Source organism: Balaenoptera physalus, assembly GCF_965194825.1.
Source record: "Balaenoptera physalus genome assembly, chromosome: 10".
Classification (NCBI taxonomy): Eukaryota; Metazoa; Chordata; class Mammalia; order Artiodactyla; family Balaenopteridae; genus Balaenoptera; species Balaenoptera physalus.
In genome coordinates, this window is record NC_138889.1 from 39,691,916 (window position 1) to 39,719,842 (window position 27,927).

The 27,927-nt window shown below is 42.0% G+C and overlaps 1 protein-coding gene and 1 long non-coding RNA gene across 3 annotated transcripts in view; one reads left to right on the forward strand and one right to left on the reverse strand.

Moving 5' to 3' along the window:
* The window catches only part of LOC309636718, an 84,957-nt gene extending 58,339 nt beyond the window's left edge, over positions 1 to 26,618 (reverse strand). The window contains exon 1 of the long non-coding RNA XR_014250172.1: positions 461 to 26,618. This is a non-coding gene — a long non-coding RNA (uncharacterized lncRNA). The remainder of the gene's footprint in view (positions 1 to 460) is intronic.
* Positions 1 to 27,927, forward strand: part of MAML2 (mastermind like transcriptional coactivator 2) — a 365,379-nt gene that overhangs the window by 136,630 nt on the left and 200,822 nt on the right. The gene's annotated exons all lie outside the window — the stretch shown is intronic.

Sequence of the window (27,927 nt, forward strand, 5' to 3'; positions counted from 1 at the left end):
TTCAAGTAGGTACGTATTATAAGTAGTCATATACAACAATTTAAATCTATATTGCTCTGAAGAATTTGTTCATGAAAATATAGTTGACCCTTGAACAACATGGGGATTAATCCACATATAACTTGTATTGGCCCTCCATATCCTCGGTTCCTCTACATCCTCAGATTCAGCCAACCGTGGACTGTGTAGTACTGTAGTGTTTACTACTGACAAAAATCCGTGTATAAGTGGACCCCTGCAGTTCAGACCCGCGTTGTTCACGGGTCAACTGTAATTCTTTACGATGTATATTCAGATTACATACCATAAACGAATGAGGCCTTTCTTTTCTTTTTTTATTAAGAAAAGGGAAAGACAAGAAAAAGCCATCTTTTTTTTCAAAAGAGGTATGAGTCATTGTAATCTTATGAAATATTGCTTCCAAAACATAAAAGCAAAGAAGTTCAGAAGTAAAACTTACCATCTTGGTTGCTTTTGTTACATGAAATTGTCTTTCTTATTTTTTTCCTCCTTGGTCACCTCATTGTTCCTTTTATGCGGGTAAGGGATGGTGCCATTGCCCTCTGATTGCTTTACACACTGGTGCTTTCTCTCCTGAAAGGGCCATTTTCAGTCAGACTGACTCTTAATGTCATTTCAATATTTCTCCACCTCATCCCCACCTCCCGCCCCACATACACACACTTTGCACGACTGCAGATGTTAACTTGTCAGAGCCCAGAAGTTGCCGAGATGTCTGCAGGAAGAAATGCCAGCATGATGCATAACCATGACCTGAAGGAAATAATAAATTGCAGGAGTGTTGCTGTGAGGAACATACTAACTTAGGACCTCTTTCTCTGATGAAATGTCAGGCTCTTAGTTTTCCAAATGTGGGAACTTTTGTTCTTGTTTTCCTCTTAGGCACAGGATAATTCCCAAGAGAGATTCCATTCATTCCTCATAGAGAAACAGAAGACAAAGAATGAAGCTGAGCTAGTAGCTTGTTAGGAGAATTGTGTTTACTCTGAGATCTGATTCAAGAAAGGGACTTGGAATCTCAGCAAGCCCAAGCTAGAACTTCTCCATTTTGCAGCTGGGGCATATAGAGCTCAGCCATGGATTCTCCTGACCAGGGAAAGTTCCAGTCATCTAGAACACTAAGCAGGCAAAGAGACATAGAGACTGTACATAGAGACTGATTGTTGGCGATGTCATTAATGAGGGTCATGTTTACACTTTTATTGTTGTTATCGAGTCCAAGGTCGTACTGCTCTCCACGCGACAGCCTAATAAATCCAGAGATGAGGTGTTGGGGCAAGGAATAGTGACTTTATTTGGAAAGCTGCAGACCAAGAAGATGGTGGACTAGTGTCCCAAAGAACCATCTTCCCTGAGTTACAATTCAAGCTTCTTTTATACTAAAAGGGGAGGGCATGTGGTTGGTTGCTGCAAACTTCTTGGTGTTGGAATCCTTTGTTCTTGCATCTGTCCCTGTAGGTCAGGTCATGGTGTTCCTGTAAACAAGACAAATGTTATTCCCTGTTCTGCAACTTTTTATCTCTATATGAATGGAAAATTGTAATACCTTTAAAGGTCAGAGCCTTGAGAATGGACTATCCTGTATATTTCAGGCTGTAGGCAACATTCTTAACTTGTAGCAAAAGCAGTAGAATACAAAGGTTAAAGTAAAAGAAACAGATCCAATATAGAGTCAGATTTTTCTTCCCTGTTATATTGTGACTAATCTTTCATCTGTTTTAACTGCTGTCTTCTAATTGGAGATAATAATATAACTGAAGTCCTCAGATATGTAGGAAGTACTTTTATTTCTTAATTTACCCAAGTTGATTCCTTGCCGCCCTTCCCCTCCTCATCCCTCAAGAGATAGTTTCAGTAATGTTCTCTTTATGCTAATAAGTGATGCTCTTCCGGATGGAACTAGAAGCTGAACCCTGCCTAATGAAATGGTTGGTCTTCATTTTCGCATTGGTCCAAATTGATGAAACATACGGGGACTTTTGCATTCATTGTTTTATTCATCTTTTATAGAAAATGTGAAGAGTCTGGATGGGTTTGGCTTTCTGCCAATTAATGTTGCCATTGTTTTCCCCTGATGCATATTCACATGAGTCAACAGAAACCTTTTTGACTAAAGCAGAGTTAGATTTAGCAAGCCTGTATGCATCAGGATATTGAATGTGGGGGAAATTAGAATAACAGAGGGTAGTGAGACCTCAGACAGAAGCACTGACAAATAGGTTCCCAAAACAATGGAGTCACCGTGGCCCTACACCACCTCACATCGCCCCAGAACAAGTTCTACGTGATGGACAAAGAAGTGCTCAGTTTTGTCATCCCTTGCTCAGAAACTCACAGCCCCAGAAGAATCTGGAACCTGGATCTTAAATTAAAGAGGGTACAACCTCTCTAAGGAAAGAGGCCCCACCCCAGCCTAGTACATCATGTCTCTCCTTGCCCGTCCTTGAAGCCAAGCCTTCCTGTGAAGATCCCTGGTGGTTTTTAACTATCATTTCAGTGAAAAAGCATGCAACTTAATAGCAGATCAAAGGGAAAAGGCTAAAAAGTATTTCATAATGTGGTGTGGTGGTGGGGGGAGCCAATTCTTAGGCTTTGTTAATAGAAATAAATTAACTGAAATCAGGAATGTGTATCAGTCAGACTTAGCTTTGGTTGTGAGTCACAAAACACAAAAATCACAGTAAGTAAAACAGCATAAATGTTTCTTTCTCTCGCTTATGAAAGAAGTCCCAAGGGATGGACTTCTTCCAAGGGATGGTAGGAGAGGGAGGCACTTCACAGCGTCAGGGATCTACATACTCCCTCGCTGTTCTCCCAGCCTCAGCATGTGGCTTCCACGTGGGGGGCAAGATGGCTGCTCGAGGCTCAGTCAGGAAGAAGCAGCAGGTGGCTGCAGCAGTAGGGACAGCCCCTCTCTTTAAGGACTCTTCACAGAAGTCACACACGATACTTCCATGTAAGTCTTAGTCACATGCTCACCCCTAGCTTCAGGAGTGGCGGGAACATGTTGCCTTTACTTGGGGTAGTTATGTGGGCAGCTAAAGATGGAGGCTAGTGTGACTAATGAAGAAGGAAAGGATGGATGTTGTTCTCCCTTCTGGAACTTTGGCAGTGCTCTGCCCACTTCCCAGAAAACTAGTGGTCTCTCCATGGGAAGTGAAAGGCCTTCTCCTGTCTTTTTTTTTTTTTTTTTAAATAAATTTATTTATTTTATTTCTTTTTAGTTTTGGCTGCATTGGGTCTTCGTTGCTGCACGCGGGCTTTCTCTAGTTGCGGTGAGGGGGACTACTCTTCGTTGCAGTGCGCAGGCTTCTCATTGCAGTGGCTTCTCTTGTTGCAGAGCACGGGCTCTAGGCGCGTGGGCTTCAATAGATGTGGCACACGGGCTCAGTAGTTGTGGCTTGCGGGCTCTAGAGTGCAGGCTCAGTGGTTGTGGTGCAGGGGCCCAGCTGCTCCGCGGCATGTGGGATCTTCCTGGACCAGGGCTCGAACCCACGTCCCCTGCACTGGCAGGCGGATTCTTAACCACTGCACCACCAGGGAAGCCCCTCTACTCCTGTCTTGTTCACAGAACACCTAGGGTATGCTTTTCAGTCCCACGAGCCACACTACAAAAGAGATATATGTGAACAAATCAATTCAGAGGTAAATTCCCAGGATGTGTGAGGACTGGACCCTCCATCTACCTCAGTGTTAAACAAATTGAATGGACTGTGTCACATGAGGAACAGGTGAAAGAACTCTTGACATCTCTCTAGGAATTTACTCCTTTCTCAGAAAAAAACATGGGGACGACATGATACAATATTTGACTTAGGACGTCTGAAGAGCTATTCAGTATGTTCCCAGTTGGTAGAATTAGAAAGTGTCCCCATTAGTGAGTCTGACAAGAGGCGCCATGTAAAGGAGCATTCCCAGGTCCTCAGAAAAGTCCTGAGGTTGACTGAGCTGTGTCCGGGGAGAGTGAACTTGCTGTGCTCGAAGGGACTGAAGCAGTGTCTATGGGGTCCGTTGACAGCCTTCTAATATGTCCTCCTGGCTCTAGTCTTCCATTCTCCACACCGCCACCGGTGATCTTCTAAATGCAAAACAGATGGGATAACTTCCCAGATCCATCCCTCTCAGTGGCTTCCCATTGCTATCTGCTGCCCAGTTCCTCCTGACCTGGTCTTGTCTTCCTCACTCTGAGTCTCCAGACAGAATTGCCACTTCCCCCAGTGTGTCAAATTTCTCTCCCTTCTGGAACTGTGCCCATGTCATTCCCTCTTCCAGGATGCTCTCCTCCATACTCACTCTCACACTTCACCTGGCCAACTCCTACACATCCTGAATCATCATTTCCTCTCTCTGAAGACTCCACTCCCACCCCCTCAGAAGGGGCTTTCCCATAACGTGTGACACCTCTGTTAGCACAGCATTTACTACAGTTACTGCAATTGTTCATTTAATGATCTGTCTTTCCAGCTAGACTGTAAGCTGTCTGTAAGTAGAGTCTGTTATCCTCAGACTCAGCACACTGCCTGGTCATCCTAGGTGACTGAAAATAATATGAAACGTTATAGAAGATACTCAAGCATCAGCTGAGGGGAAATACAGGTCAAGCATGAGGAAGAAACAGTAGAGGTAGGAGTCATGAGGAAGGGACAACAAATTTAAGAGTGTCTTTTGCTCCAGCCTCCCTTACATACTTTCTGGAGTGGTGGGATTGAGGCATGTGAAAGAATTACTTCTCTTGGGTTACTTGGATTGCCTCCCAGCCCCCAAAGAGTTAGAGCAACTGTTACAATGGAATTTGAAATACTATCTATGTTAATGGAGGTCAGAATTACCGAGACTGGATTTACAGCTCCAAAAATTGACCCAGATTTATTTCCTATTATTCAAAATTAGTTATGTTGAAGGAAGAGCAAGGGGCTTCTTGGTATATAGACTATTGCTAATGTGTCCCTGGACTTAAATCTTGTTTGGCTTGTATCTGTTCTGGAGAATGTGACTGAGGATCTCAGCAAGTGGGGCTGAGCTTGGGGTCCTGACCGCATCAGCAGCAGAATTTGCATGTGGGCAGCTCTGGCCTCCCAGACCTTAGTGACCTGGGCTGGTCACCCATGTCTGCCTTTTCCTGAAGTGATTTTTACAGGCTCTGAGTAGACTCTTGCCCTTAAATACCTTCTGCCATTTGCTTCTTAATGCTTAACGTTCCAGGTTTAGAGATGAGGCCTGAAATTCAAGGACCACAAGAATGACATGTTGATTTAAATTCACATATAGGAGACTTGGGCTACAGAAAGTATAGATGGGGAGTGAAAAAAAAAAAAAATGAGGAGTTTGAGACAGGAAAGGCCAGGAATTCTAAGTAGGCTGAGCAGGTAGAAGACAAACTGCATTTAATTTATAATTTTGTTTAGCCTTATTTACCCCAAACATAACAGACAGGAGCAATTTCTTTTTCGGGGCTGAGAGGATAGAAGAGGAGTAATTCAGACCCAGGAGTGGACCTCCTGCTTCCAGCATGGGGACAGGGCATCCTCTATTATCCACTAGAACTACTGTGGAATTCTCCATGTGGCATTGCCCTTAAATGGGAGGGACGTACAGCCCCACCTCTGCATTACCACTGGTGACCTCGTGGTCAGTCCCTGCCTGCTCTGCAGTTGCCCACGTCTCCTTTTTCTTGGTACATACAGACAATCAGAAAGTAGATGAATAGGCAAACAGATAGCAGTTCCCCCAAGAGGAGGGGTTTTATGCTCATGCAGCCCAGGACAGTGGTCACCTTGAAAAAGATTTTTTAAGTCTAGTCCTGTTCTGAGGCTGACTGGAGATAACTTTTCCTTGAATGAAAATAACCCAACCGGCATGAACTATTTATTTTCGTGATTGCTTCAAGAAAGCACATGAACAACAATCTTATTGTCTCTTCCATTCTTGTTTTAAAAGGCATGCAGCTGCTAATAAGTTTGTGTGTGCAAAGCATTAATTAACCATAGTCCCTTTTTATTTATATTTATCCTCTAAAAATTTAATTGTTAATTGCTTTTGTAAAATGTGCAGTTTGTGCATCTTTCTGTAGATCTGCATGCAGTGAAATTAAACATTTTAAAATGTGTCAATGATCAGAGAGGCTTAATTCTTTTGACATATACAACAACAGTGTTTCAATTCTATAAACAAAACCCACTGGTACAATTAATCATTAACCTACTTGCTGTAGGGATTAAGGGAGAGAGCTGATGTTAACCCTTTTGTGACTCACTGTAAGTCAGCAAGAGAGGAAAGATGGTAGCACGTGTAGTTTTTGTTGTCTGAAAATTGACGGCAGTTCAATAATCAGAGGATAATTTTCCAATAAACTTCTAATATCCCACTTTTAAGTATACAAACTTGCCTTTGTACTGAGTCATCTGGAATTGTCTTCCACGCTGTGGATGTACACGACCTGGTTACTCGCGCAAGTTGCCTTTCACTTCCATTAGAGTCTAGTAAATTATGCCTCTCTCTTGCTCAGCTTTCTGCCTGTGTGTTTATTTTTTTGGTGAAGCAGACACCCAGAAGGCATAGACAATTCATATTAGTTTTCTGAGTTTGTGAGCTGATGGAAGAATCACCTGACTCTTCCTCTGTACTTTATCACTGGAGGAACTAGAGAACTCCACCATCCCTGGTCCTTCCTGTAAGCCTATCTTCTGAGCTTTCCCTCTTTGGCCCCTCACCCCCTTTAGGTGCTCTTGGGAAAATATTCTTACCCGTACACTGGAGCTCCCCAGCACTACCAAGTGGTGAACTGAGGTGATTCTGTAAACAGAGGTAAAATCTAAGCGAGCTCTGGGGAATATTCTGTAGATTTAAATATACTAATCATATTTTTCTCGAGAATGCACCAGCCTTTCACAGGTCTTTGCAGAGAGTCAGTCTCTCTCTCTCCATATTTATATATTTTTGAATGCATGAATGATCAATAGCATGACTTGTGGTTCTGTCAGAGGTCAGGTCAGTAGGGAAAAAAGCCTACAGATGAGGGAGAACATGAAGTTGAAAGATTTTATATAGCTTGGATGCCAACACCGTTCAGAATATTTGGCTTTTCTAATTTCATTTTGCCCACATAAAAACAATCAGGAAAAAAAATTCAGGGTCTGAATATTTTTTAATCTCTTGTTTCCCAAGCAAGCATATGTATCACAGAATTATATCTGTTCTCGTTAGGAATGTTTAAGCATTTTGATTCTAAATATAAACCCCACCTATTTGACAGTGTTCCTTTAAATGTCAGAGAAGCTGGAGAAGTTGAGGGGCTGGGAGGGATCGCGAACTGAACCTCTCCGAAGGATTTTAATGCATTCCCTTCGGTGTCTTTTCTTCCTGAGAATAAAGGGAGGGAAAAGAGCCAATGGACTCAGCCCTATAGCAACATTTTTCCCCAAGGAATTTTGTATTTAGTTCTTGTGCCTTTGGCTAATAAAGAAGAGAGACACATTTAGCTCATCTGAACAAAAGAAAGCAACGTTTCAAAACGTGGTTCTTTTACTTGCAGATTTTCTAGATTTTATCTCACCCAACTCTAGGCTGTAAACTAAAGAGGACAGATTATTTAATGCAAGAAATTTATTCTCTCCTTGCAGTAAACTGCTTTGTATTGAGGTAGCTTGTTTTTCCGCTCAGACAAAATGAAACAGGAAATTATCTGGTGGATTCAAGCTGAAGAGAGAGCCCTACTCCATAATTTGAGCACCTAGCTTCTCCCTTTCCCAGATAATGTAGAGAATTTCTTAAACTCTCACCTTTACTTTGACTATTCAGATATGTAGGCTTCAGCTATGAATACACAGTATTATGAGTTCAAACACTGGGACTGAACTGACCCGTTAATAAAATAACTAAACTGGTCTAGTTAACTCATAACTCCTACCTCCCACCTTACCCCCTTCTACTCTGCCAGCCCGTTCCTCCAATTCAAATGACCATTTGTTTGCATGAATTTATTGGACTGACCACCTGGTGTGCTGTTACAGAGGCTTGGTCTTTCTTTTATTTCTGTGACTATCAGTTTTTGATTCTTATTTTGAGGCCAGTTCTAGATAGTTTACCCTTTGATGGATAGAGACCTGTGCTTTGTCTCATTTGGTTCCATTCAGAGGAAAAGTAGGGGTGTAAAAAGGATGCTTGGGTCCAGATAACAGGAGGCCTAGATCCTCTCCCCTCTGGGGACTGTCCTCTCTGCAGACACAGCTACAATGAGAATTAAAAAGCAACAACAGAAAGGAGAAAAAGACCACATGGTGGAATTGTCAGCTGCTTTTGTTAATGTCTCTTAAAATTCAGGTCAGGGTAGTACATGCATATACCTAAAATGGGGAGATGGTCTGGTTAAAAGTCAAGTATGTGTTCTTCACATTTTATAAGCAATAGGATAAAGACGGATGAAAAATAAAGATCTTGCTTTTCAAAGAGAAATTTCCATTTTGTTACAAAGGAGAGTGCTTCATTTGAAATTGGTAAATACACGGCTGCTTTTCATATATTCCAGAAAATACAGTTTGTCTTTTTGAACCTCACAGGATTAGCTGCTGTATTACTATTTCTTCTTATTTCTGGAGCTATAGATGTTATATAAACAGGATAGCTCACAAACATCTATCAGCATGTCTTTAGCGTGGTGTTCTGTCACGTGAATGTTGCAGTCTGATCAAATTGATGGTGTCTTTCTAGCTGGGGAAACAATGCCACATAATTCCATTCCCCCGACATCATGTTTTAATCAGTGGAAGATAGCAAGCACCAGAGAATGAACAAAGTGGTTCCTGAACCACTTAGCCGAGAGTTTTAATGGTGCACCTAAGATGCGATTCCTGGAGTTCACCGTATTGTAAATTATTCTAAGGCATATGCTCCACCAGAATTTTTATCTTAAAATAATTCAATTCTGGTTCACACAAGGGCAGGGTCAGATGGCCTGCAGGAAGAAAGCCAGCTAAATTTCCATGATTCATGGTCACTAGGCAATGTCTAGTTGCAGCTGATCATTCATACTGGCATATGTCCCAAGTATAGGTCATCCCAGTTATGGATAACCTGACTGCCCTTAATAAGACTAAAGGATAGTTAAATGTAAAATGGATGGCTAGTGGGAAGCTGCTGCATAGCACAGGGAGATCAACTCAATGCTCTGTGATGACCTAGAGGGGTGGGATAGGGAGGGTGGGAGGGAGGCTCAAGAGGGAGGGGATATGGGGATAAATGTATACATAAAGCTGATTCAACTTGTTGTACAGCAGAAACTAACACAACACTGTAAAGCAATTATACTCCAATAAAGATGTGAAAAAAAAAAAAAGACTAAAGGAGAGTTTTACTCTGCCTCTAGATAATTTGAAGGCTGTGAGTAATATCTAGAAGGGATCATTCCAAGGAATGCTAGCTTAGAGACAAAATTCTTCCTAATCTCTGGAAAACAATTATTTTTGAACAGTCTAGCTGTGCTAGCAAGATTTGGGATGGGAGACAAGGGATGTAATTATAAAATCACAAAATGCCTCATCATAGATGTAACCTCCATTTTTCTTAAAATTTAGGCTCTCACAGTTAGAAGCATGTTTAAAAGGTCTTTGAACCTTAACCATATCTGTGTCTGGGTGATATTAAGTCCTATTCTAAGGCTCTTTACCTGATGGTTTCCTTCTTCTTTGGATCCAGTTAGAAAGAGATCTGTCACAATGATACTCCTTGTTATGAAGGACCACAGAGGAGGATTATAAGGACCTTGTCTTGGAGGGTCTGGCACATTTTGCAGATAATTTTTCTCAAAAGTGAGAGCAAATTCCATCCTTCAGAGAAACCATGTGCTTCCCTGACTGCCCATCTTTCAGTGTGCCAGGTTCCCAACCCTGTTCCTCAGCCAGCCTTGACTCTTGGCTTTGCAGAAGGCTCAACCTCACTTGATTTCAAAGCCTCTACTCTCCTCCCTTGGACTCTGCTTACTCGTGGGCTGGGCAACTGCAGAAGTCCAAACTTCACATAGTTATCTGGATTTGTATGAAAATGCCTTATATGTCACCCAATTGGATATCAATCCATGCAGGGATTTCTGCCAGAACAAGAACAGCCCCCATCTGTGGCCTTCCAGCTGGGCTGCCAGACCTCTAACACTCTCTCCAAGAGACCTCGTATTCTCTGATGCAGCCCATTTCCTCTGAGTTGGGCTTCTTATAACTCTGTGAATTGTTCCTAGACAAGAACTTGGGTCTACACCCAATTAGTTGAACCCTTCTTTCACATGCTAGAACTTTAGCTGATTAAAGATAACTCTTATGCTTCTGTCCTCAGTCCTTTTCATCTTTCTTATATCACAGTAGTTCGGATTCTCTCTCCATGTCACCTGGCATGTCCTCTAAACAAGTTATCAGTTTGGCTATCTCCCTTCTAAAAGGGGTACCGAAAACTGAACACTACCTTCCTAGAGGGGTTGGCAAGAGCAGAGTTGAGGAGAACTAACTCTATATGTGCGACCTCACAGCCATGTTGTTTTGGCAGCCACATTGATTGATCCGTGTCAACTAAAATTCTCTGCATCCCGTTGTCTCTTTCAGAATAGGCCCTCAGTAAAATTTTGATTACTTGAATTAACTCCTTTTTACACATTAGCCCCTGCTAGGTTGCCTCTGTCCAATCCTGTTCATTCTGTACAATTGATATTTTATGTCCAAGTACAGGGACTTAATGTTTGTCCCCTCAAACATCAACTTTTTAGGGCCGGCTCATGATTCTAACTTGTTGAGATCCTTTTGTTCTGAATTCTGTGCTCGGTATATTTTTTATTGCTTTCAGCTCCATGTCATTGATAAATTGACTAAGCATGTTTTTACAAAATTTAACCAAGTCATCAACACAGATTATTAAACAAGACAGGGAAGAGGTCAGAGTTCTATGGTGTGCCATAAGGGCCTTATGGGTTGTCATTCTTCCGTGAATCGGTTCTCTGTATGGGCGTTTGACTCATTACGAGTCCCTCTAAAAGAGATGGCCAGTAGGATCATGGGTTCTATGGTCAAGCAGAAATGGATTTGAAACTCCAACCCTTTCCCTCACTAATGGTGTGGCCTTGAACAAGTTCATTAAAATTTCTCATCAACAGACTGCTCATCTATGACAATATTTCCTTCCTAGGCTTTTTGGGGGCAGATTGAATGAGGCAATGGCTAAGAATTATGGACCAGTGCCTGGCACATGTTTGTCACCCATCAGTATCACCCAAGCTCCCTCCCTCACCTAGTTTGTCTACAGCTTATATACAAGGATATCACAGACTCTAGGTTCACCACTGAAAGTAAACATTCAGTGATCTATTAAAATTGCCTCATCTATGTGGCTTTTTTATTTCCTCTTAGCGAATCTTTCAGTATGAAATCATTTCCTTAAAAGGGGGGGTTAAAAAAAATAGGAATTAAGATTTTTTTTCTTTATGTCATCTAGTAACATGCACCATTAACCTCAGCCACATAAATTCCTAGTATGCTTTGGCTCTGAACTTTAGAAGAAAAATTCTTTAGTCATCTTTAATATTTTATAATTATAATTAAGCCAACTTAATAAAAATATAAATATCCTAGTTCCATCTTTTAACGCTGTTTCCTCTTGTGATGTATTCATTTCTGAATGAAGGTTTTACTTCCTACAAATATTTCTGGATAATTCAACAAAGACACCTATAATCAAATCTACAACAAACAAGGTAGCGAGTCGATCTGGAGTTCTAATAGCTTACACTGTGTGTCTACAGATGGATATGATAAAGCATGACATGAATTAGTAAATCTGTCAGGAGAAAAACAGATGTGCTGTCACAAATTAATCAGTTTTGCCATGATTTCAAGGCCATAGATTTTCAATTACCTGAAATTAGTCATAGTGGTGAGACTACTTTTCTTTCTAGTCTAGCCCACAAACAGTGTTAAAGCCTGTTTCAGGTATTTCAAATGGAGAATTTAAAACGTCCATTTAAAATGATTTTTACAAGCTCATGTTTCCCTAAGAGTAACTCTTGGTAATCAAAAACACTAAGGTAAAATACAAAGATTTACCAGGTAGTAAATGAATAAGCACAAAACTTGTACTATGCAAAGTGTCCACTAGTTAAAAAAAAAAAATCTACTTCAATAAGAAATCTAGACTAGGCCCTGTTGGCTTTCATTGTATAATGGAAATCCATTTATATGCATTTCCAAACTCTCATCATATCATACCTCAGGGCACCAATAGGGGAATCACCTCTTCTATGAAACTAGATGTGTCAGGAGAGTAATGGGTGTAGAGGTGGTCGTTTCTATGAGTGGAACCAGATGTAGAAAAAAATCCAGTCCCTAGCACTGAACTGGAATCTGCTCTTGGCTGATATGATGTGACTGAATTCCAGGAATGTTAGTTCAGTTCAAAGAGGAATGGGTTCTCATCAGCGTCTCTTCGGGCATTTGAAAGCTTTTGCTTATTTGTTTGTAGGATTCTTTTTTTTTTTTTTTAATGAGCTAAGGCACAGCACTTTTGATGCAGCTCTGACTAGCCCTGTAGAATGCTGCCTCATAACTTTTTCCTGTGACACTTCCTTTCAGTGATGTTTCACATGAGCTTTTTTTCCCTCTGCCCACACTCTGTGTTCACCACCAAATTTCCATTGTCAGTCCCTGCCCACACACAGTTGCACTTGCTGGTATGTTCCTCCAATCTTAGAGCAGTTCACACTACCACTCACATTTTCATTACACATTATGGAGAAAAAAATCAACTTCCTCAAAAAGGTCATAGCGTTCACGTAAAGGACTTGCTATTTTCTAGGGCATTTTTGTCTGTGAGGTCTCCTCATTCCTGTTTTTTCCACTTGCCACAGTAAGAATATGTGCTCTCTCTTTGCTTGTGGGACCCCCCAAGCCGTTTTTCACTGTTGACTGGTTTTCCCATCAGAAGTTCTTCATTATGAGTCAATAAAATAATACTCTATAGTCACATCCCCAGCGAAAGGAAGGATTGCCTAAGTCTCTAGATTATTCAGGAAAGGAAGTAGGCGGGGCGGGGGGGGGGGTTGGATTTGTTCGCTTTCTATTTTCTATTCAAGCAAAAGTAGATTTTAAAAACCGAATCGGGGAGGTAATAGGAACTGCTTAAATCAGACTCTCTTATCTGTGTTTATAAGCTCCCAACTCGGGAGAGCTTGAGAAAAAGAAAACTAAAGTTTCAAACATGTGCTTGTTTCTAAGCACAAACTTGGCAACTTCTCACGTGGCTTTCACGAAACCTAAGAAGAGTTCTCATACAAGTGAGGTCTGTGTACATCACTTTCCAGCAAAGATTAAATAGCAGGGTGCTGTGGTGATGACTCTGGCTGCTAAGACTTCATTGCCAAGTCAGAAACATCAGAGGGACAACTCCATTTAACCAGAGGCCAAGGATACCTCGGCCACATGAGTGCCAGGCCAAACGCCAGCCAGATTAATCAGTGCAAGAGTCAGGAGCAAAGCCTCTCCTGGAGTGCTCAGTCCATAGACCGGTGTGAAAAGTAGCAGAGCAGACGACAGTAATAAGTGGCCCATTCCCGGACGTGACTCTGACATTTAAAAATTTCTAGTCACTTTGGGTAAGTGATACTGGAAGTTCAAGCATTTACTTCCAAGGCAGCCTGGGATAGCATCAGCTGTGATTTCTTAACTGAGCCTCAATTAATACCCTCATTCTTTCACTTATTCGTTCATTCATTTAAAATATAGCTATTTCTAGGGCACCTAATAAATGTCAAGGAAATTCCAAATACACTTTTTTTGGCATAGGTAATGGGTGAATTTAAAGTTCTGAGAAAAATAGGACCCCAGAATCTGTATTTGAGCAATAATAACTCAAATAAAAGTAGTTTTTATTAACTACCTACTATGTGTACATTTTATATATCTCTTTTCTCTGTCACACTTCACTTCTAAGGAAGGTGTGGAGAAGGCAATCAAAGCGGTGCTCAGGGGCAGCTTGATTCACAGAGATGAGAAAAGCCCCTCGGAGGATCCCTGGATACCCTGGCAGTGTGGAGATGATAAGTTAAAGGAACACAACTCAGCACCGGGAAAGTCAGAGGAGTAGATAATAGTTCAGTGGCGGGGCGTGGGGAGATATAGGTGCTAAATCATGCTGGTTTTGTTTATTTGTTTGAGCTGTGATTTGAAAGTCAGTGAAACCTGTTTCTTTAAATCCAGTTACATTTATCAGGTCACGTCCTGCTTGTGATATTTTGTGCTTATTTGTAAAGGCCTTTGTAAAACGTCTCTCTCCCTATGAGGATCCGTGAAATGTAGTTGTTAAGGGGTAGGGATCTGAAGCCAGAAACTACTGGGTTCCATTGGCCACTCAGACACTCACCACCTGTGTCACCTTGGGAAGTGATTTCAAGCTTCTGCATCAGTTTCTCATCTTTAAGATGAAGATGGTGACAGTTCCTACAGAGTGGAGTTGTGAAAATGACATGATGCATGTGAGTTACTTACCATGGTAGCTAACATTTACAGAGTAATTATTCTATCAGCCCCTTCTGCCACTTTTTTAATACAGTCTTGTGCATCTGTTCTTTCCAGGGACTCAGAAAGTACTCTGTCTCTCCTGTGTTTTGATAGGCAATTTGTAAAAGCTAATATTCATTTCGAAGCAAAACCTCATTATGCTATATTGCTGTAAAATTTCCTCAAGCGTGCAAGTATCTGATGCCGCTTATTGAAGTAAGAAAATACACTGTGCCATCTACCAGAAGGGAGGAATTTGTGAGTGCTCTGCATCTGGGCTTCTCAAACTGTAATGTGCACATGGATCCCGAGTCTCGTTGAAATGCAGATTCTGATCCAGTAGGTCTGGGGCAGAGCCTGAGATTCTGCGTTTCCAGCCAGCTCCCTGGCAACGCCAGGGCTGCTGGTCCACAGTCCATACTTTGATCTAGACCCCAAACCAATAGCAGTGACGGAATGAACAGGGCTGAGGAATTGGTATGAACATTCCTCCGGTCATGGGTAATTTCCTGGACAGCAGTTTTTCTGTGGAAGACCCAATGCTCAGCCCTCACAGACATGGCCAAACCTCACTGAAAGGCACCACCTTCTTACACCAGCACCTGTGAAAACAGATTGGAACAGGCTATAAAAAGAGAGAAACCTGCAGCCAGACACCTGGGCAGCCCTCAGCTGTTCAACCAAGAGAAAGCACCCTGGTTTCAACACTTCGATGCTCCTTTTCTAGAAGGCCGGGTCCTCCCAAGGCCCCGTTATTTCTGAAAATCATGAGTAGCAGACGTCCCCGAGGCTGGTGGACCACAGGAGGGAGCATCACAGACTTTACTTGACCTTTGTCACTGCAGTGAGTAGCTCCCAGAGAGCAGCTCAGCCTCTGTGGACCACTCCTCACTCCTACATCAAATAGATTTTTAAAATCAGGGCTCTCAAAGTCTTTATTTAGTGGATTTGGGTGCCAGTTGGACCAATAAAACACAGAGCGGACTCTATGTCTCCGCATCTTCCCATGACAGTTCTTCTGATGGGGAAAAAGAGTAAATCCTAGAAACACTTTTTTAAAATGTTTAAAAATCCTAGAAACGTTGGACAAATATAAAAGTCATGGCTGTATTCAGAGTCCCTTGTGCTCCATTTGGAATTCGAGGTTTAACACAGACGCTGAATTACAGAGTGGTGAAATCTTCTCCTTTACCAGTGCTCATGCATTCTTCTCTAACGTTGCTCCTGGGGTATTGCTTGCGCTGGCCCGGTGACAAGAGATGTAGTGCTGCCCTGGGAGCCCAGTTCACCAAAGGCTCTCCCTGCTTTCGCAAATGCAAATGCAAACTTTTGACTTCCGTATATTTCAGGTAGCTTTTCCATAGTCTGTCCAAAAGGCAAACTTACTGATTTATTTCTCAATCCCACGCCCAGTTCTAGCAAAATATTGGGTATGGAAATTTCAATTTTATAAAATAACAGTGAAAGGTACAACAGGGATTTGTGAAAAGCATGCTTATCAGGTTATAAACATAGAGAAAAATAAGAATGTAAAAATACAAAGTCAGGGGGAGGGATATGTGGAACTCTGTCATTTCTGTGTGGTTTTACTGTAAACCTAAAATTGCTCAAAAAAATTAAGTCTGTTAATAAAAGCAATGCAAAGCTCACGGCCTTGGAAAATGTAAGCAGATATGCTAATGGCAGAAGCTCTAGAAAGGATGTTCAAGAAGAAAGGGCTTCCGGAAAGTTTCCTATTGCTGCACCATCATTAACTGGTATAATGAAAAAAAATCTGTTCCTCTGGTAGGAGGTAAGGAGACCCCATCCCCCCACCCCACCCCATTTCCTGTCCAGCAAGAGAGAACCTCCTGGAATGGGCTTAGAGTAAGGCCTGGATTTGAATCCCAAGTCAGCCCTCTCGCTAGCTTTGTGGCTTTGGGCAAGCTACTTAACAGCTTTGACTGTAAGTTTTCTCATCTGTAAAACAGTTATCGTGACATGCGCATAATGGAATTATTATGAGGATTAGATGAAATATTGTAAATGAAACCACTAGCCATAGTCTGTGCTTGGCAAATGTTAATCGAAGTTAATCAGCTTCTAGTAGCAATCCTCTGCTTTTGTGGTTTAATTCTATGAAGAGGTGTATCGTGTCAGATGGAAAGTCATTTAGTGGGGAAAGAAACCTGGGGAGGGATGAAACCTACTTATATATAGGTAAGTACCTAGCAATCTGCTTGACACACTCGAGGGCCTCAATAGATATTTGTTGAATGCAAAAGGCTCTGGACCAGGAGTACCTACAATGATTGACTTTATCCTCAGAAACATTGCTCTGATGCTTACAGAACATCACAATTTCTAAAGTGCACTTATACCTATTTAATAAAATAAACCAAAACTTGGGAGGAAGGTAGGACAGATCTTAGATTCTATTTTAAAGAAGTGGAAACTGAGGTACACAGAGAATCACACAAAAACATTTAGCAGAAGAGCAGAATTAGAACTCAGGTCTTCTAATTTATGCAGTTTTCCCACTCTATCTGTTGAAAGTTAGCAAGTCTCTTTTCCTTATACCCACTAGGGGAAAAAAAGACATTCTAAACACTTAAGAGAGCATAGATGAGTCATAAGCCTGAGTTTGGGAAATTTACAATATAAGGGAAGATTTGCTGTCTGTCTTGACACTTGCCCAAAAGCTATATTTTTTGCATCTTAGGCTTCTTTTCAAATAATATATTGTAAAGGCTTGATGGGATGGGGGTGGGGGGAGTATGGCAGGGCAAAGAGAGAAGAAAGTAAAGAAAGGTTTTCCTAGTAATGGAACGTTTTCATGGTTATTACAATAGTTGCACTAAATGTACCAGCTGATGTTTGTATAGGTCTAGCAGAAAAGTAGAATTTTTATGTTTTTGTAACACCTGTTAAGACTGTGTAAACGTCATCTTGATCTGGAGGATGGCCAGCTCCCACATATCTCCTAACAGAAGGAGCAGAATAAGATGAGGTGGTAGATAAGTTGCTACCAGTCACAAGCTGGTTAGTAAGGGAGCCTATATTTGAGTCATAGACATCTGATTCCATTACTGATGTTAGAGTCTTCCCTGTATGTAGGCTTGGGTGGAAAGAAGCAGAAGTCTTGAAATTATTAAGAGTTTGAGGAAGGGGGTTAAAGAAATAAGGAAGGAGATTGGAGGGTAAAGAGCTGTAAAGGGAAGGCTAGGGACCCTGACGTCAGGTTTCTCTCTTTGATACTGTGACTTGATCCTGGGTATTTTTGCCATTCCCTGGCTTCTGTAACGTCTATTATCATCCTTCCTTTTGGACGAGTGAACTATGTCTCTTTAGACTGAAGGATATATTTAGTTATAATGAGCCCAGGTGAACCAGACTTTTCATTTGAAAGGTGTTTCGAAGGTAAGGTCATTGTCACAAGACACAGCACTATGTTGCTGGGCAGAGATGTAATGTCAGGTAGAATGATACAGACTTGACAGACAGTCACACCGACCTAAGCACCGAGGGACAAAAGCAGAACACAGCTTTTCTCGGGAAGTTGTCTAATCAAATTCAGGCATGTGTACAGCCTGTAGCACTGCCAAGGATGACCATTTCATTGGGCAACGATTATGAAAATTGGCTTCTTTTTTTTCAGAAGAGGGTCAAAATTAGAATTCCACAGAGCATTATCTTCTTCCCGCAATGGCCATGTCATTTTTATTAGAGATTGTGTTGCCTAGAAATCCTCCTGACCCTTTTGTTCTTCCTCACATCTAATCCATGTTCAAGTCAGCAGCAAAACTGGGTACCAGACATATTCAGAGAAGCACAAGAGACAATTAACACCTACTTCGTGGAACACTGGTGACGATTAATAATATTGTGCCTCAGCTGCGTTATGTTTTTGTGTTTACCACAATCAAGCTTGATTAAAGCTGACTTTTTGTGACATCCTCTGATTCCTTGTGGTGTTGGGAGTTTTAGGAGATTGGTTGTCCAGCTCCCATTTTTCACCTCATAGGGAATCATTCCTGCAGCCATTTCCTGATCTATGCCAGGGATTAACGGATGTTTCTCTGTGGCTGGTGAAACAGCATTGTTGAGACCACCCCTGGAAGCTGGCTGGGGGAGATTTAACTCTTCAGATCAAATGTGTTTGTACCACCCCTGGCTCTGCCTCCTGATCAAAGTCAGGGGTGATTTCGGAGAGGTGGCCCCTCACTCAGATATGCTGTACGTCTGCTCTCTCCCCTCGGGCATTAAAGATAAGCCACTGGGGCTTCCCTGGTGGCGCAGTGGTTAAGAATCCGCCTGCCAATGCAGTGGACACGGGTTCGAGCCCTAGTCCGGGAAGATCCCACATGCCATGGAGCAACTAAGCCCATGTGCCACAACTACTGAGCCTGCGCTCTAGAACCCGCGAGCCACAAGTACTGAGCCCGCATGCCACAACTGATGAAGCCCACACGCCTGGAGCCCATGTTCCGCAACAAGAGAAGCCACCGCAATGAGAAGCCCCCGCACCGCAGCGAAGAGCAGCCCCCACTCGCAGCAACCAGAGAAAGCCTGCACGCAGCCATGAGGACCCAACGCAGCCAAAAATAAATAAATAAATAAATAAATTTATTAAAAAAAAAAAAAAGATAAGCCACTGATGTGGAACCAAGTCCTCATCGTGACAGCCGACCTCTGTTTACTGCACAGTCGAGGCCCACATCTTTAATCCCTCCCTATAAAGCTGTCTGAGAGAGTTGTACAGACCCACGGATGTCTTTTATTGTTTTTCTAATCACTTTTAATGTCTTTTCCCACAGTTTTTGTAAGTGAGTGTTGCTGTCTCAGCCTGGCCATGTCAGCCAAGGGAAAAAAAAAAAAGGAAAAAGAAAGATTCCCATAAAAAGATGCTATTTTAATAATTTGATTTATTATTTTTTTTGAGTTAGAGCATATAAAATTGTAGATTTCATCAGGATTTAAATTGTGTCTCAGGTACAGGATCTTATTTAAACACATACACAAACACACACACACACACAGAACCAAGGTCTCAGGATGTTCAACCTTTTCCACCTCCCTCTAAAACACCACTGTCTGTATTCCAACCTGAAAAAACGAATTATTCCCAAGCTGTATTTTCCCTCATAGATGTTCATGTCTCCCCCACCCCGCTTTCTATCTTTTACGGCTATTCTTTTGATTAAACGTAGGCTTGGAGTTGCTAATAGTTTCAGGAGAAATGTTTAGATCCGATACAAAGGTATTTGAAAACAATAGAAACAGATTCAACATCCTTGCAGCTTCCCTATGAAGGAAGGTGTATTTCTAGGTGTGTTTCACGGCCTAGAAAGATTTAGCCAAAAGTGAAAACCCATCCCCCATAGCACTGTCAGATTTTTCATAGTACACACTGACATACCTTGTAATTTTGGCAGTGGCCTGTCATTTGGATAGTCGTCTGCAAATGCTACTAATGTTATTTTGGATAAAACCTGTCTCATTACCATGTAAGTTATGAAAAGAATTGAACTCACATATCACCCGCATTCCTTCCCCTCTTCCTGTGTCACCCCTGTCCTATTGTGATGCAGCACAGTTCCCAGGGGACTGTAATGCCCCTGAAAATTGACAGTCACATTCTAGTATAACATATTTTTCCCATTTAATAACACGGTCTAGGTAATGATTCATAATCCTCAAAGGGCCTCCTGGCAGTGACAGCTGAACTCAAGAAATTGAGTACACCATGCAATTTGGCGGTTACTATACTTTTATGGTTCAATCAAGAGTTAAAGCAACAGTATATCTGGAGAGACTTACTTTGGTAAAATGGCATTTACCTGATATATTTCCATGTCTGTTTCACACATGTAACTCTTGCTTCTTCAGGCCACTGTGGCCTGAAAGAGGACCACAAAGGGTATATTTGTTCCCCATGAGACAATCAGTCCTATAAAGACAGGGATATTTTCTCCTTCTCACCTCTGTATTTTTAGTGCCTACAATAGTGCTTGGCATATAGTTGTGGTCAGTCGTTATTTCTCCTGCCTGGTGGCATGTCAGTCAGGAAAACAATCTTCGGTTTTGAGCTCCCACCCATCAGCATCACTACATCCAAACTCCTCAAGGCCCCTTTTAAAGCCTGGAAGGATTACAGTGACTGGCTTTATTCGTCTGGCCCTCAAGTAGCAGAGCTACTTCCTTCCCACCACCTGATGGCCTTCATTAGGAGCCCTTGATGCTCCTCCTTCAATCATCATCTCATCCAGCTCCGTTACAACTCGTTACAACTAGGTGACCTCACTTTCTCCGTCTTCTCCTGACTCATAGGACCACAGCTGGACCTGAGACTTTCTGAGTGTCAAGACTTTGTGCCTCTCCCAAAAGGATTCCTTCCTACGGACCATCAACAGCGAGCGCCCCAGAATAGTTCCTGGATACCTTAGCTCCTTCCTACCTCAAGATGAGCCCCCCTGCCTTACTTCCTAAGACACTATTTTTTTTCTCAGAAACTTTGTTAAGATTAGAATAATGTATATAAGTCGTCTAATATAGTATCTAGCATCAGGTAAGCATTCAATAATTGTTAGCTTATTCATTTTTATAATGAGTTAAACTTTAAAATATGTCTTTCCGTAGCTATGAATTATAACAAATGTTAAGCTCCTAATATCACAGGTACGGAGACAACGTCATGAGGTTAAGTAAGCATGGGTCTGCCAGGGAATTTAACCCTGCTTCAAGCCCCGGCTTTGACATTGGCTTCCGCCATGACTCAACATCTCTGAACCCCATCTTCATCTGTAAAATTTGGGTCATGATACCTCACATGGTAGGTATAAGGATTAAAGGAGATCATGCCTGTGATTCCGTGTTCTAGATAATAAAGCATCATGCAAATCGAGGTATCTTCTTTCTCCCATGCAAATGTATGTTATGTGTGTTGAGGGCAGCCTGTATTTTGCTTTCACAGTAGGTGAGTTTTAGAACTGAGATTTCAGAAGACATCAGCATGGGCATAAGAAACTGACTTTCCTTTCCTTGGTGTGTTAAGGGCAAATAGCACTAAAGTGGAGGAAGACGATGTAAAGGCCAGGTCTTCCTTCCCCTGATCCTCCAGTGTATGACAGAGTCTGTGGATCCCCTCAGGATTTTTGCAACCAGGGGCTACTCTGGCAGTTTGTTTTGCACACCATTAAAAAAAAAAAAAAAATTCAACTAGAGCCAGGAAAATTTTTGTTGGCTTGCATTTGAGATATGTTTTTAAATTGCAGAACAAAGTTTAATTTGGTCTCCATTTCCCCTGATGAGGAATAGCATCTCAACTGCAAGAAAACCTGACACTCCTTTATTCTTGCAAGGATGGTAAAAATTTTCTGGGTCACCAAACAAGCAATAGAGGAAGAAATGAAAGTGCATGCAAGACGCTTAAAATAAATAGTCCTCTGTGGTAATTACTAGAAGGCGTGGATTAAGAAGCCGTTAGCCCCAGGAGTTTGGGTCATCCTTCCCTCTTGTTTTCCCTCCTTGCTTTGTTCCATGTTGTTCATACAGCACGTGCTAGGCGGGAGCTGCTTCACCCCATGTTTCCCAAAGTGCTTGGAAACGCTGAATGGCAATTATCAAACAATGCCTTAGGGTTTGTGGGCTCCAAGAATATTACTATAGCCAAAGGCCAACTCAAGAAACTGTTCCTTGCAACAAATCCACTGTCAGAGGGAAATAGTAGCAAGAGATTTGAATTATCCCGGGAGCCACGCGAGACATTTAATTCAGGTTACCAACTGAATGTGTCTTAGGCTTTGTGGGTATCCCACCAGCCTAGAATGCAGCCCCTCTTCTCAAGGATATTATTGTTTCACTCAGGAGATCAGACTCATAGGGCACTTCAGTAATAAAGAAGAAGAATTGCTGTCGCCATGTTGACTGTAGAATTTCAGAGGAGGGAAGTGACCATACACCGGCGTGTCCCAGGGAAGTCTTCCTATTGGCTGTACAGTTGGTACGGGCCTTCCAGGACAAAAGAGGCAGACATCCCCTGAATAGTACCTTCCGTTCATGCAGGCTTTTAGATCCTCTGTGACCGCACAACCACTGGGTGAGCTGGGCAGGTCTCGTCCGACAGAATGAAAGAGAAGAGAGGTGGGTGTGACCCTTCCTCAGTGTGGACGGCAGGGATGGGAGGCCGGGTCACCTCCCGCTCCTGCCTTGGTGATGCTGGTGCTCCCTTTCCCTAAGTCATTGCTGCTCAAATGTGTGTCACCCTTTTACTCCGCTTACTGCTTAGCCCGTGGGAGATGCTCCACACATTTCCTTCCGTCCCCTTGTCCGCGAGAGAAGCAGGGGATAAAAGGGCCACGTTTCTAAAAGTAACAGCGCAAAAGCATAATCTATAAAAGGGAAGACTTCTCTGTCTTCTGCTCCTCTCAGGGGAGGCGATTCTAATTGGAACCGTATTGGAGTGAAGTGGAAGCTGGAGAAATATGATGATTTTGGAGGAGAGAAGGCGAGAGAGGAGACCTCCGTCCGTACCTTCTAGAATCCTCTGCAGCCTTTGGCGTGGCTGATGACCCATCCCCTTTCTTGCTTCCTGACATCCTTTCTCCCCCTTGTTTCCACGGCATCCAAGGAGCTTGTCCACCTCCTCTTCTTCTTGTGAATCCTTCTGTCTCCTTCACCGAACACTCTGGTTCATATAGCCTCTTAGATGCAGGTGGCCCAGGAGGTTTGGTCTCAGCTCTGTGTCTCCTACCCTTTTCCTCCCCCAGAGTCGCCCTCTCTGTGCGGATGGCTCTCAACATCTGAGCTGCTCCAAGCCAGACTGGATTTCTGCCCTGAACTCTAGTCCTTTATCTCCAGGGCTCCCCAGTTGCCTCAGACTCAACCTGTTACAAATGTAATTTTGTCCACTGAAACCCTCCGGTCTTTTATTTCCAAGACCATTGTCACCAGAATCCTTTTTCTTCTCATCTGCTCCCTGAGTGTCACAGAACAAATATAAAAGTTATTCTCTACGTTCAAGTCTGTTCCTTGGGCGGAGAAACGTTTCCTGCAAGATGGTTTGTGGCTGATGGCTGCTGTCTGTGTCCAAGGGCTCTGGAAGCCATCTTCCCACAGCCCCCTGAATTCCAGAGCCTCTCTGGAAAGAGGAGGAGGTGTGGCAGGTTTGCATAGGCGAGAAGCTGGCAAGAGATGGCTTGTAAATGCCAAAAATGATTGCGCTGGCGTGAACGGAGGGGAAGGACGTTAGGAAAGAAATAGAATCTTATCATCCATGGCAACTGGCAAAAAGGATGCCCCTTAGAAAGACGTCCACCACTGGCACTTTGGCCCCCGTTCAGTGTGTGGTGTTCTATGTATGGAGAGGCTGGAAAACACATGAAAGGGAATTACTCGTGTTTTTCCGTCCGTACACATGTGCTTTCGCTGGTGTTAAATTCTTGTTGCGAGAGTCTCTCATTCTGTAATGTACACACAGAAAGATATTCCCACCACTTAAAAAAATTATTATTATTAAAACCAGCTGAGTCAATTCATAGGGCGTTGGAGCAGGACAAGTGAAATGTAAACCCACATTCTCTGGAACTGTAAATGCTTTTAACATATGCACTGCTTCATGTGAAATTTATTCCACCACCAGTATTGTGCTTTCATGTCATTGTTCTTAAGGGTGTTATTTGAGGATAAAAAAAAATGCATGGCTTGAGAGGGGGAGTTTTACCCTAAATTTTGAAATGTGGTCCTCAGTGTCTAACAGACACAGAGCTTCCCTTCTAGGTATCAGGACATGAGCAGAGACCAGTTTGAGGAAAGAAGCTGTCCCCTTGCTCCTATCACTTATGTGCTTCTTGAAAAGGAATTGTTTATCTTGCTTCAAAAATGAGCACAAAAGTCACCCAAGTAGGAGACCCTCAGAACGCCACCAGTTGGACCTCGGGTGTACTTTCTTAGGTGATGAATGCACCCAGATTAAGGTTTATTATCTCCTTTTGCTTTGCTGATGAGCCATGAGCTACCTTGCTGAGGCTTAGTTGAAAACACTACCCAGAAACACTACTCAACTCTGGCCATGGAGACAACAGCCTGCTGTGAGGTTTTAAAAATTCATTTATTCATTCAACAGATGTTTACTGAGGACCAATTATGTGACAAGCACACGTATAGACTTTTGGGATACATCAGTGTACAAAAAGGATGAAGGTCTCCACCCTGTTTATCAGAATATACTGTGCTTTAGTCAAATCAGTGCTTACTATCCAAGTATGTCTCTCTGCAAGGTACTGTGGGAAGCTCCTGTTGGAATACCAAAGACATGGAAGGCATGGTCCTGCCGTGAAAGAAATAGCAATCTAGCTTAAGTTGTCAGATTCAGGGGTTAGTTTATCAGTCCTCTTTCTTCTTTTTTTTTTTTTTTTAAACATCTTTATTGGAGTATAATTGCTTTACAATGGTGTGTTACTTTCTGCTTTATAACAAAGTGAATCAGTTATACATATACATATGTTCCCATATCTCTTCCCTCTTGCGTCTCCCTCCCTCCCACCCTCTCTATCTCACCCCTCTAGGTGGTCGCAAAGCACCGAGCTGATCTCCCTGTGCTACGCGACTGCTTCCCACTAGCTATCTATTTTACATTTGGTAGTGTATATATGTCCATGCCACTCTCTCACTTCGTCCCAGCTTAGCCTTCCCCATCCCCGTGTCCTCAAGTCCATTCTCTAGTAGGTCTGTGTCTTTATTCCTGTCTTGCCCCTAGGTTCTTCATGACCTTTTTTTTTTTTTTTTCTTAGATTCCATATGTATGTGTTAGCGTACAGTATTTGTTTTTCTCTTTCTGACTTACTTCACTCTGTATGACAGACTCTAGGTCCATCCATCTCACTACAAACAACTCAATTTCGTTTCTTTTTATGGCTGAGTAATATTCCATTGTATATATGTGCCACATCTTCTTTATCCATTCATCTGTTGATGGACACTTACGTTGCTTCCATGTCCTGGCTATTGTAAATAGAGCTGCAATGAACATTTTGGTACATGACTCTTTTTGAATTATGGTTTTCTCAGTGGGATTGCTGGGTCGTATGGTAGTTCTATTTTTAGTTTTTTAAGGAACCTCCATACTGTTCTCCATAGTGGCTGTATCAATTTACATTCCCACCAACAGTGCAAGAGGGTTCCCTTTTCTCCACACCCTCTCCAGCATTTATTGTTTCTAGATTTTTTGATGATGGCCATTCTGACCGGTGTGAGATGATATCTCATTGTACTTTTGATTTGCATTTCTCTAATGATTAATGATGTTGAACATTCTTTCATGTGTTTGTTGGCAATCTGTATATCTTCTTTGGAGAAATGTCTATTTAGGTCTTCTGCCCATTTTTGGATTGGGTTGTTTGTTTTTTTGATATTGAGCTGCATGAGCTGCTTGTAAATTTTGGAGATTAATCCTTTGCCAGTTGCTTCATTTGCAAATATGTTCTCCCATTCTGAGGGTTGTCTTTTGGTCTTGTTTATGGTTTCCTTTGCTGTGCAAAAGCTTTGAAGTTTCATTAGGTCCCATTTGTTTATTTTTGTTTTTATTTCCATTTCTCTAGGAGGTGGTTCAAAAAGGATCTTGCTGTGATTTATGTCATAGAGTGTTCGGCCTCTGTTTTCCTCTAAGAGTTTGATAGTGTCTGGCCTTACATTTAGGTCTTTAATCCATTTTGAGTTTATTTTTGTGTATGGTGTTAGGGAGTGTTCTAATTTCATTCTTTTACATGTAGCTGTCCAGTTTTCCCAGCACGACTTATTGAAGAGGCTGTCTCTTCTCCACTGTATATTCTTGCCTCCTTTTTCAAAGATAAGGTGACCATATGTGCGTGGGTTTATCTCTGGGCTTTCTCTCCTGTTCCATTGATCTATATTTCTGTTTTTGTGCCAGTACCATATTGTCTTGATTACTGTAGCTTTGTAGTATAGTCTGAAGTCAGGGAGCCTGATTCCTCCAGATCCATTTTTCATTCTCAAGATTGCTTTGCCTATTCGGGGTCTTTTGTGTTTCCATACAAATTGTGAAAATTTTTGCTCTAGTTTTGTGAAAAATGCCAGTGGTAGTTTGATAGAGATTGCATTATATCTGTAGATTGCTTTGGGTAGTAGAGTCATTTTCACAATGTTGATTCTTCCAATCCAAGAACATGATATATCTCTCCATCTATCTGTATCATCTTTAATTTCTTTCGCCACAGCAATCAGAGAAGAAAAAGAAATAAAAGGAATCCAAATTGGAAAAGAAGAAGTAAAGCTGTCACTGTTTGCAGATGACATGATACTATACATAGAGAATCCTAAAGATGCTACCAGAAAACTACTAGAGCTAATCAATGAATTTGGTAAAGTAGCAGGATACAAAATTAATGCACAGAAATCTCTGGCATTCCTATACACTAATGATGAAAAATCTGAAAGTGAAATTAAGAAAACACTCCCATTTACCATTGCATCAAAAAGAATAAAATATCTAGGAATAAACCTACCTAAGGAGACAAAAGACCTGTATGCAGAAAATTATAAGACACTGATGAAAGTCCTCTTTCTTCTGACAGAGTTGAAGATGGAGGACGCAGGCAAAGGCCTTCCACAGAGGCCCCCTACCCCTAAAGATGCACAGCTTCCTTGTTACCTCCCTCGTTTCCTGATTTTTACATAACTCCCATCCCTTGGCATCTGCCATTCATTATTTGGTTTCTACCATCACCCTGTCTCCAGCTCTGATTTGACTCTTTGTACCAGGCTTTGGGGCACTGTTTTGTGTCTCACTGGAATTTAACTTTGGACGGTACTTATTTTCTGCTTTATTAATCTCATGTCTGCAGTGACAATCAGAAGAAACGCTGTCCTTTATGCGGCATTTATTTACACCTTTTGTTAGTAATTCATTTTAAAAAGCATTTGTTGAACACCCGTCATGTGCAGGCATTTTACTGAGGCCCTGGGCACAAAGTTACTCTCATGGATTGCACAATAGAGTGGGAGGGTCAGAAAAATGAACAAGTAATTAAATACGATACCTTGGGAACACAGAAAAGGAGCACCTACCCTGACTGGGTAGAGTGTTGAGGCACAAGGGGAAATTAGGCAGAGAAGCACGATCTGGGTCAAGACGAAGATATAAACACCTATGTGATAAAGCCATGTATCACCATCAGACAGATAAAAATAGCAGACAGCGAATATTGTGTCATTCTCCTCAGATCACACACAATCTGAGGCCCACTTCACTTTTCCCTCCAGTGGGTTGTACCTCCTTCTCTCTGGTCCCATCATCAATGACCTTGAGGACATAGGAAGGAGGAAGAGAAGAGATAGGTGAGAAAGATGGTAGACAGGTGGAAACCGAGAGCTGAAGGAATTTGCACCC